Raw genomic sequence first — 10,827 nt, forward strand, 5'->3', positions numbered from 1 at the left:
AAAAAATAAAGAGAAAGGAATCCAGATGTTAAAGACCTCAATCACAAGGGAGAAAAGAAGGAACATATAAGAGTTACATATACAACCAGAAACTGAGCAACAAAACGGCAATAAATACATGTCTATCCATAATTATTTTATTATTATTATTTTTTTTTTTTGGAGAGAGAGAGAGAGAGAAATTGAGAGAGCATGCAAGTGAGGGAGGGGCAAAGAGACAGGGAGAGAGAGATTCTTAAGCAGGCTCCACACTCAGCATGGAGGCCGAGGTGGGGCTCAGTCTCACGACCCTGATATCATGATCTGAGCCAAAATCAGGAGTTAGACACTTAACTGACTGAGCCACCCAGGTGTGCCATCCATAATTATTAGAAATGTAAGTGATCTGGGGCACCTGGGTGGCTCAGTCGTTAAGCGTCTGCCTTTGGCTCAGGTCATGATCCCAGGGTCCTGGGATCGAGCCCCATTTTGGGCTCCCTGCTCAGCAGGGAGCCTGCTTCTCCCTCTCCCACTCTCCCTGCTTGCGCTCCCTCTCTTGCTGTCTCTCTCTGTCAAATAAATAAATAAAATATTAAAAAAAAACAAATGTAAGTGATCTAAATACTTCAGTCAAAAGACATGGGTTGCCTGGGTGGCTCAGTTGGTTAAACGTCTGCCTTTGGCTCAGGTCATGATCTCAGGGTCCTGGGATCAAGCCCTGCATCAGGCTCTCTGCTCAGCAATGAGTCTGCTTCTCCTTCTTCTTCTCCATCTGTGATCTCTCACTCTCACTCTCTCTCAAATAAATAAATAAAATCTTAAAAAAGAAAAAAAAAAAACCAAAGAAAAGACATAGGGTGAATGACTGGATTCAAAAAGCAAGACATATCTATTTGCTGCCTACAAGAGACTCATTTTAGACCTAAAGACACATACAGATTGAAAGTGAAGGAATGGAAAAAGTTATTGCATGCAAATGGAAAAAAAAAAAAAAGTCTGGCGTAGACAAAATAGACTTTAAAACAAAGACTCTAACAAGAGACAGAGAAGAGCATTATATAATGATAAAGGATCACTCTAACAAGAGGAGATAACAATTGTAAATATTTATGCACCTAACATAGAAGCACTTAAATATATAAGGTAAATATTAAACAGACATAAGGGGAGAACTTGACAGTAATAAAATAGGGGACTTTAACACCCCACTTACATCAATGGATACATCATCCAGACAAAAAAAATCAGTAAGGAAACAGTGATTTGAATGGCATATTGGACTAGGTGGATTTACAGATATATATAAAACATTCCATCCAAGAGCTGTAGGACACACATACTTTAAATACACATGTAACATTATTCAGACAGCTCATGTTAAACTCCAAACCAGGCTCAATAAATTTAAGACTGAAATCATATCAAGCATTTTTTCTGACCAAGACAGTATGAAACTAGATATCAATGGTAGAAAAAGCTGGTAAAAAAATACAAACACTTGGAGACTAAACAACATGCTACTAAACAACTAGTGCATCAATGAAGAAGTCAGAGGAAATAAAAAAAATACATGGAGACTAATAGAAATGAAGACACAACAGTCCAAAATTTTTGGAACAAAAGCATTCAATGAAGGAGGGAAATTTATAGTGATATAGGCCTAAGTCAAGAAACAAAAACATAAAGTCAAATAAACAGTTCAACCCTACACCTAAAGGAACTGGAAAAAGAATGAAATCCCAAAGTAAGAAAGAAGGAAATGATAGAGATGAGAGTGGAATTAAATGAAATAGAGTAAAAAAAAAAAAAAAAAAAAAGCCAAGGAAACCAAGAGCTGGTTCTTTGAAAAGATAACATTGATAAATGTTTTGCCAGACTAGTAAGAAAAAAGGAGAGAGAACTTAAATACAATCCAAAATGAAAAAGTAGTAACTACTGACAACACAGAAATACAAAGGATTAGAAGAGACTACTACAAAAAAAATTATGTTAACAAATTGGACAACCTAGAATAAATGGATACATTCCTAGAAACATACAATCTTCTAAGACTGAATCAGGAAGAAATAGACAATTGGAACAGACTAATTACTAGTAACAAAACTGAATTGATAAACAAAACAAAAACAAAAAAAACAACTCCCCACAAACCAAAGTCCAGGACCAGATGATTTCACAGGGGAATTCTAACAAACATTTAAAAGAGTTAATACTTATTCTTCTCAAACTATTGCAAAAAAGTAGAGGAAGGCAAACTTTTGAATTTCATTCTATGAGGCCAGCATTACATTGGTACTAAAGCTAGACAAAGACACTACCAAAAAAAAAAAAAAAAAATACAGGCCAATAACCTTGATGAACATAGATACAAAAATCCTCAACCAAATATTAGCAAACTGAACTCAACAATACATTAAAAGGATCATTCACCACAATCAAGTGGGATTTATTCCAGGGATACAAGTGTGCTTCAATATATGCAAAATCAACACCATACACCATATTAACAAAATGAAGGATAAAAATCATATGGTCATCTCAATAGATGCAGGAAAAAGCATATGTCAAAATTCAACATCCATTTATAATAAAAACTCTCAACAAGGTGGGTTTAGCGGGAACATACCTCAACATAATAAAGGCCATACATGACAAACCCACAGTTAACCTGATACTCAATGGTAAAAAATGGAGAGCTTTTCCTTTATGATCAGGAACAAGACAAAGGTGCCCACCCTTGCCACTTTTATTCAGCATAGAACTAGAAGTCCTAGCCACAGCAATCAGAGAAGAAATAAAAGGAGTCCAAATTGGTAAGGAAGAAATTCAACTGTCACCATTTGCAAATGACATGATACAACACAAAGAAAACCCTAAAAACTCCACCAGAACCCTAATAGAATAAATGAATTCAGTAAAGTCACAGGATGTAAAATTAATATACAGAAGTCTGTTATGTTTCTATATACTAATAACAGAAGCAGAAAGAGAAATTAAGACAATAATTCCATTTACAATTGTATCAAAAAGAATAAAATACCTAGGAATAAATTAACCCAACGAGGTAAAATAGCTATACTCTAAAAATTATAAGACATTGATGAAAGAAGTTGAAGATGGCACAAAATATATACCATGCTCATGGATGGAAGAATATTGCTAAATGTCCATACTGCCCCCCAAAATTTACAGATTCAATGCAATCCCTATCAAAATACCAGTAGTATCTTTCACAGAAAAGAACAAATAATTCTAAAATTTGATGGCATCCAAAAAGACCTCCAATAGCCAAAGCAATCTTGAGAAAGAAAAATAAAGCTGGAGGTATTATAATCCTGGATTTCAAACTATACCACAAAGTTATAGTAATCAAAACAGTATGGTACTGACACAAAAATAGACACATAGATCCATAGAACAGAATAGAGAGCCCAGAAATAAACCCACACTTATATGGTCAAGTAATCTCAGACAAAAAAAGGCAAAAATATACAAGGGAGAAAAGATAGTCTCTTCAATAAATGATGTTGAGAAAACTGGATTGCTGTATGCAAAAGAATGAAACTGAACAACTTACCCCATACAGAAAAAAACTCAAAATGGATTAAAGACTTAAATGTGTGACCTGAAACCATAAAACTCCTAAACAAAAACAAAAACAAACATAGGCAGTAATCTCTTGGAAACTGACCTTAGCAACATTTTTCTGAATGTTTCTTGAGGCAAGGGAAACAAAAGCAAGAATAAACTATTGGAACTCTGTCAAACTAAAATTCTTTTGCACAGTGAAAGAAACCATCAACAAAACAAAAAGACAACCTGCTGAATGGAGAAGATATTTGTAACTGATATATTTGATTAGGGGTTAAATTCCAGAATATATAAAAAACTCATACAAGCCAACACCAAAAAAACCAATCTGATTAAAAATGGGCAGAAGACCTGAATAAACACCTTCCTAAAAAAGACATCCAGATGGCCAACAGACACATGAATAGATGCTCAACATCACTAATCATTAGTGAAATGCAAATCAAGACCACAATGAGAGATCACCTTACACCTGTCAGAAATTGCTAGTATCAAAAAGACTAGAAATAACAAGTGTTGGTGAGGATGTAGAGAGAAGGAAACTCTCGTACATTGTTGGTGGGACTGTAAATTGGTGCAGCAACTATGGAAAAGAGTATGGAGATTTCTCAAAAAATTAAAAATAGAACTACCATATATAATCCAGCAATTTCACTTCTGGGTATTTACCCAAAGAAAAGGAAAATACTAATTTGAAAGGATGTATGTGCTCCTTTGTTCACTGAAGCATTATTTACAACAGCCAAGGTATGAAAGTAACTTAAAGCTTGAATTGGTAAAGATGTGGTATATATACAAAATGGAGTATTACTCAGCCATAAAAATGAATGAAATTTTGCCATTTGTGACAACCTGGATAGACCTAGAGGGTATTACGCTTAGTGAAATCAGTCAGACAGAGAAAGACAAATGCTGTGTGATTTCTCTTATATGCAGAATATAAAAAACAAATGAACAAACAAAACCAAAAGACTCATATTCATATACAGAGAACAGACTCGTGGTTGCCAGATTGGGGGGGGGGGAATGGGCAAAATAGGTGAAGGTGATTAAGAAGTACAAACTTCTAGTTATAAAGCAAAGAAGTTGCAGGTATGAGAAGTACAGCATAGGGAATATAGTCAATAATACTGTAATAACCTGGTATGGTAATAGATGGTAACTATACTTATCATAATGAGCACTGTATAATGTATAAAATTATCAAATCACTATTTCATATACCCAAAACTAATACAACATTGTATGCCAACTATACTTTATTAAAAAAAAAAAAACACTGTCCATTATTTCAATAATATTTATAGAATGGAAAATATTGCCAGGCATAATAATTATATAATTTATATGTATTTCTTATATTTATATATAAATATTAAAATATTTACATTATGTTTATATACAGTTGGCTCTTGAACAACATGGGTTTGAATTGTGGGGGTCCACTTATATGTGGATTTTTTTCAACAAACATGTACAGTACTATAAATATACTTTCTCTTATGACTTCTTAACATTTTCTTTCTCTAGCTTACTTGATTGTAAGAATACAGTATATAATACCTGTAACACACAAAGTATGTGCTAATCAACTAGGTTATTGGTAAGGCTTTTGGTCAATAGTAGGCTATTAGTAGTTAATTTGGGGGGAAGTCAAAAGTTACATGCAGGTTTTTCAACTATGTGGTTGTTGATGTCCCTAACCCCCACGTTGTTTAAGGATCAACTGTATAAAGTAAATAAAACATATTTATATATGTAAACTAATTATTATAGGTTGATCAATAGAGAGATAAGAGGGTTATCAGCCTTGAGAAGCTCAAAATCTAGTAGGGGAGATAAAGATGAAAACATAAAATATAAAGCAGTAGAACTAATTGCTATTATATATGTGTGAATTGAAACAAAGAGTAGATAGAAACTAACTTTGCTTAAAGGAGGATAATTGGAATTCCCTTTTATTAGGACTTATTCTCTGTGTTATAAATTAGAATTTTCAGATTCCAGGGTAAGAGGAGAACATCTGTGTAGGGGTTTCCCCCCCCCCAGCTTTGAGATATTATCTAACATATGTAAGATGTACAATGTGATGATTTCATACACATGTATATTGTATATTTCAAAATGATTACCACAATAGGGTTAGTTAACACCTCCACCCTGGGTAGAGTTTTAAAAATTTATCTCAGTAAGGAAACCAGCCTGCAATAGTGTGGAGAGTGTGATACAAGAATTTGCTACACATGATAACAATTGCCTAATGTACCAAGGAAATGTTGAGATGGCTCCTTACATAAACTGTAATTGTATGATAGCATATGTAAATAGAATATAGTGAAGAGTATGAGGCACTAGACATATGCATCACTTATTTCATTCATTCATTGGAAAAACTGTACCTTTTATGTGCAAGATATTGCATAGGTACTAATGAGAAAACAAAAACTAAGAAGGTATCTTTCTTGCTTCAAGGAGATTTTTATAACCTAGTGAGGGAGGTAAAATAGACACAAGTGACTACGATCCACACTTGTTTGTGCTAAGGGTCCTGAGAACTGTATAACCAAGTATTAAAAAGTTCAGAGAAAATGCTTAGTTTGGGGATGAGAGAGGACTTATTGGGAGAACATGGCTGTGAGCTTGGTTATAGGGATAGAAGTTTTGTAGGTGGCTATCATGGAGAGATGGTGAGTGTCCCAAATATAAGAATACTTTGAATCACATGAGCACGTTTGTAGAGGTGGGAAAGGGTAAGTTCTATTTCAGGAACAGAAAGTAGTCTAGCTTGGTTTGAGTATAAAGTACATACAGCAGAGTTGTAGGAGATAATTTTTGAAAGATTAATTAGTAATAAGTCATAGGGGCCTGAATCTTGGCCAAAACAGAAAATTCTACAAACATTTAAGGGCTTGTAACATCTCAAGCATCGGGAATTCAAAGATGAATGAAGTCCTTGCCCCCAGGAACTCCATCCCTGATGCCTTGGAGATAGCTGTAGGGCAGGGATTATAAAACATGAGGGTACATGTGATAAAGAAGACATGTGCAAAGGACTATGGGAACAATGACCTCTCACTGGGCGAGTCAGGGAAAACATTAGGGAAGAGATGATATTGTAACTGTGTCTTGATAACTGAGTGCAGAAAAAACAAGAACATAATGTTTCTTCTGCATATGAAGTCCCAGAGATGTGAAAAAGCTAATTTAATTCAAGAGCAACATGTGGTCCCATGTGACTCAAGGGGCCAGAATTAGCAGTTAAGGCTGGAGAGAAAAGTTGGGGTCAAAAATGAGAAGGACCTGGTAGGTTGTGGTAAGGAATCTAGACTTAAGTCTTCAGTGATTTTCATTTGGTTTTGTAGCACACCTTCAAATACTAGAATTTTTAGCAGGACAACAGAAAGGATCAAACATCCAGAAACATTAAACAAGCCAGCAGCAATTACAGTACAAACAATAGTATAGTTACAGTCTCACAGCATCTATAAAAGCTTCTGTAGTTACCTCACTATTCGCTAGGTTGACCCTCAGAACTTTTTTTTTTTAATAGAGCTGTTTACTGCCAGACATATGCCCTTGAATCTTGGGAGGCAATGTTCTCAACAAGTTCCAGTAAGCACAAGGTGGTTCCCTTGGGATACGCTTGTGACTCTAAGCCTCTTCCCTCTTATTTGTAGCAAGTTGCATTCTACTTAACACCCACAAGTTGCTCAGATCAGCATTCTGACGGAAATTACTGTTAAAAGTTTTAATCTTGGCAAAACGGAATTTTACCTATTGGCCAGGAGGTGGTTGTATGTTTGCAAAGCATGCAAAGTATAGGGACAAAGTGCTGTGTCTTAGCAGATGCAAGCCATTGGTGTAGGCAGTTGGAAGTCCTGAAAGACATTTAAGAGGTGGATCCTCTAACCAAAGTGATGATATGGGCAGGTTAGTCAAACTGCCATGTGCAAAACTGGTGGGAGGGAGGAGAGGCTTCGAGCTGGGAAAGGCCAGAACTAGGATCAGAAACAGGGCGTCAGTAGAAAGGGAGATTAGGGGCCATTTTTTAAAGAAAATACAGGATTTGGCAATTGATTGGGTGCAGAAGGAGTGTCATGAAAAGGAACCAAAGGGCGCCTGGGTGGCTCAGACGGTTAAGCGTCTGCCTTCGGCTCGGGTCGTGGTCCCAGGGTCCTGGGATAGAGCCCCGCATCGGGCTCCCGGCTGGGCGGGGAGCCTGCTTCTCCCTCTCCCTCTGCCTGCTTCTTCCCCTGCTTGTACACACTCTCTCTGTGTCAAAAATAAATAAAAAATCTTTAAAAAAAAGAAAGAAAGAAAGAAAAGGAACCAAAGATGGGCCTGGCGTTTTATGCCTGGTGAACAGAAGAATATTGGTGCCATTAACAGAACCAGGATAGCAGGAATAACAGCTGTTTGGCATTACATGAGAAATGTGGCTCAGGGTAATTGAGGGTTTTAAAAATTAATTCATTAGTTAATTTTTTAGCGTGAGGGAGAGCGAGCACCGGGTAGGCACGTGCCCATGTGCCAGTGGGGGAGGGGCAGAGGGAGAGAATCCTAAGCAGGCTCCATGCACAGTGCGGAGCCAGTCATGGGGCTTGATCTCATGATCAGGGTAATTGAGTTTTAAATGGTAGTTACAAATTAGCCAAGATTAGTGATGTCTTTCAGAATATTCTTATCATTCTAGTAAATAGCTGGGGAAAGTAAATATTGCCCAATATAGCAATTCAGTGTTTTTTGGCCTTTTAGCATTTCATATGTAACTCCGAGGTTTTTTGTTGTTGTTGTTAAGATTTTATTACTAAGTAATCTCTACACCCAGTGTAGGACTTGAACTTACTACCCTGAGATCAAGAGTTGCATGCTCTATCAGCTGAGCCAGCTAGGTGCCGCTATAACTCCCTTGACATGCAATTTTGTTTGTAACAGCTGATTTACTTATAATTTCCTGTAGAGCCCATTAATATAAAAATATTCCCAACCCTCATAGATAGGCCTTAAGAAGTATTCTGGAAAGTGGGGATAGTTCTCAACTACTTGCCAATCTACGGATTCTAATACGTCTAATTCTCCTGACAAACAGGTCTATACGGTTGTTTCTGGGGCCCCTACCTTTCTACCCCAGGGTGGGCATATGCACATACCTGCCATACAGAACAGAGAAATACCTGCCTCTAGCAGGTAATCCTTAAGCAGAATGGTAACTAGGTGACTAATTTTTGAGCCCTCTTATTTCTTTTACTACAAATAAGGACGTTAAAAAAAACAACAAAAACTTTTCATTAGTTATTTCCCCAATTTGAAAAGGCAAAAGGCATATCCCCAGAAAAACCCAAACCCACAATTTAGTGGACCCAAGCACAAACTTGAGTGACTCCATTTAAAAAAGGCTTTTCTTATGATGCATAAACCAGAGTCAGGAGCCCCAGATTTTCTTGGGGTCCCCGTGATGATGGCTTTGTCAGTGGTCCTCAACTTATTACCAGGTACACAAGAGGGCACAGGGGAGGATTTCTTTGGCATTCATACCAGTAGATCAGTTTGCAGCACAGAACATACCCAAAACACCCATCCCTGACAGTCTGGACTCCTACCCATATTCCCTGCAGGAGGGGTCAGTGGGAACCTTCCAGGGTGAGAATTTGGAGCCTCAGGCAAAGGACCCTGCCCTGCAGAACAGGGAAGGTAGAGGGTTGAGACAGGTGATTTTTTCCGTGTTGTTTTTGTTTTTCAGTAGCAGCATTTCCTCCCTTTCACCCACAGCTGAACCCAGAGTTCTCTAATTATGAAAGGCTAATGGTTCCACACAGTTTCATTTCTCCTGCTCCCTGAGCTCTCATGAAAGGTGTTGGTGAAGTGAGTTACAACTGGTAGAAGAAACTTTAAAGTAGAAGGCGCCATGCTATTCTAGCTTCGCAGTAGAAAGGGCAGGTGGGTGCCATTGGTTATTTCCACCTTTCCCGCTCCTCGGTGGCAGTAGCAGAAGCAGCACTGAACATGTGGGTAAAGCTCATGGGGGGTAGCTCCCCTCCTCCCAGAGCCCCAGCATACAGATCAAGCATTCTGGTTTGAGGCACAATGAAGTACAGCTTGGCTGACAAAATTAGGAGGACATATATTATCCTTTTCTTCAAATGTTAGGAGACTCATCTTCCCTCTCATGTTGCTTTAATGCTATTTCCATGGGGCCAGTTTCCCACTTTCAAATGTAGAATAAAATTAAGGAAAGTAGATTAAGATTGAATAAAATGTACAATGTTCTCTCAAGCCATTGCAAATTTGGAATGTTTTAGCCAAACATCTGGCTTTTTGTTTTGTTTTGTTTTTGACTTTCCACACAGACAGAGCCCTGGAGCCGGGGTATAAGGTGAATGGTGTTGCTTGGAGCACAAACCTGTATCGGTGGAACCTCGGTGCGACCTCCCAGGTCACCGTGCTGTCAGGGACTGAGGGACTGGATCTGTCTCCCCCCTTTAACAAGGGTCCATTTCCAGCAGGAACTCAGCCCTGCCCACAGTGTAGCTGAAAGATAAGACACAGGTTTCATCAATCTAAATCTGATCTCAAAGATTCAAGGCTTTGAGTTTTCAGTTCTTAACTTAAATACAAACATTTGACTAGTTTTGAATTGAGTAATGTGTTTCTTGTGTAATTTATCAGTGGGGTAGTTCTGGCTTCCATCTTGTTAAGCCAATCTGTTGCCTTTGGCTAAAGAGTTGCCTATTGTTTTATAATCCTTCTAGGGCAAACAGCTACTTCTGTGTGCTACTTAGCATTTTCTCAATTTCTCTTCATGATCTCATAACCAAGTAAGATTCTATTTATTCATTTTTTTCAGCTTATTAATGTATTGCTATGCCTCCTGGCTGCAAAAAAAATGATAAAATCACTGAGAAAAATATTTGATAATTAATGAAGGCTTATTCTCCCCAGCTTACAAAATTCAGATAAAAATCTTATTCAAAAATCTTGAAATGTAGACTTAACCTTTAATCCTTAAGAACAGAAAATGAATTATCTGGGCTAAAGAATGCTTTAAAAATGGATTTTTTTTTTTTTAAAGTCTAGGAATTGTTAACAGGATCATGTGGCCAAATTAAGTGACACGAAGAAAGACTGAAAGAAACTAATATTGTCACTCAGATTCTCCCAGGTCTTTAAAGCATTATTTCAAGAACACTTTCCTCTGACAATTAAAAAAGCAATCTCATTCTGTCTGTTCTTTTTATTTATTTTATTTATTTTTATTTT

Source organism: Phoca vitulina, unplaced genomic scaffold, assembly GCF_004348235.1.
Source record: "Phoca vitulina isolate PV1807 unplaced genomic scaffold, GSC_HSeal_1.0 scaffold25, whole genome shotgun sequence".
Lineage (NCBI taxonomy): Eukaryota > Metazoa > Chordata > Mammalia > Carnivora > Phocidae > Phoca > Phoca vitulina.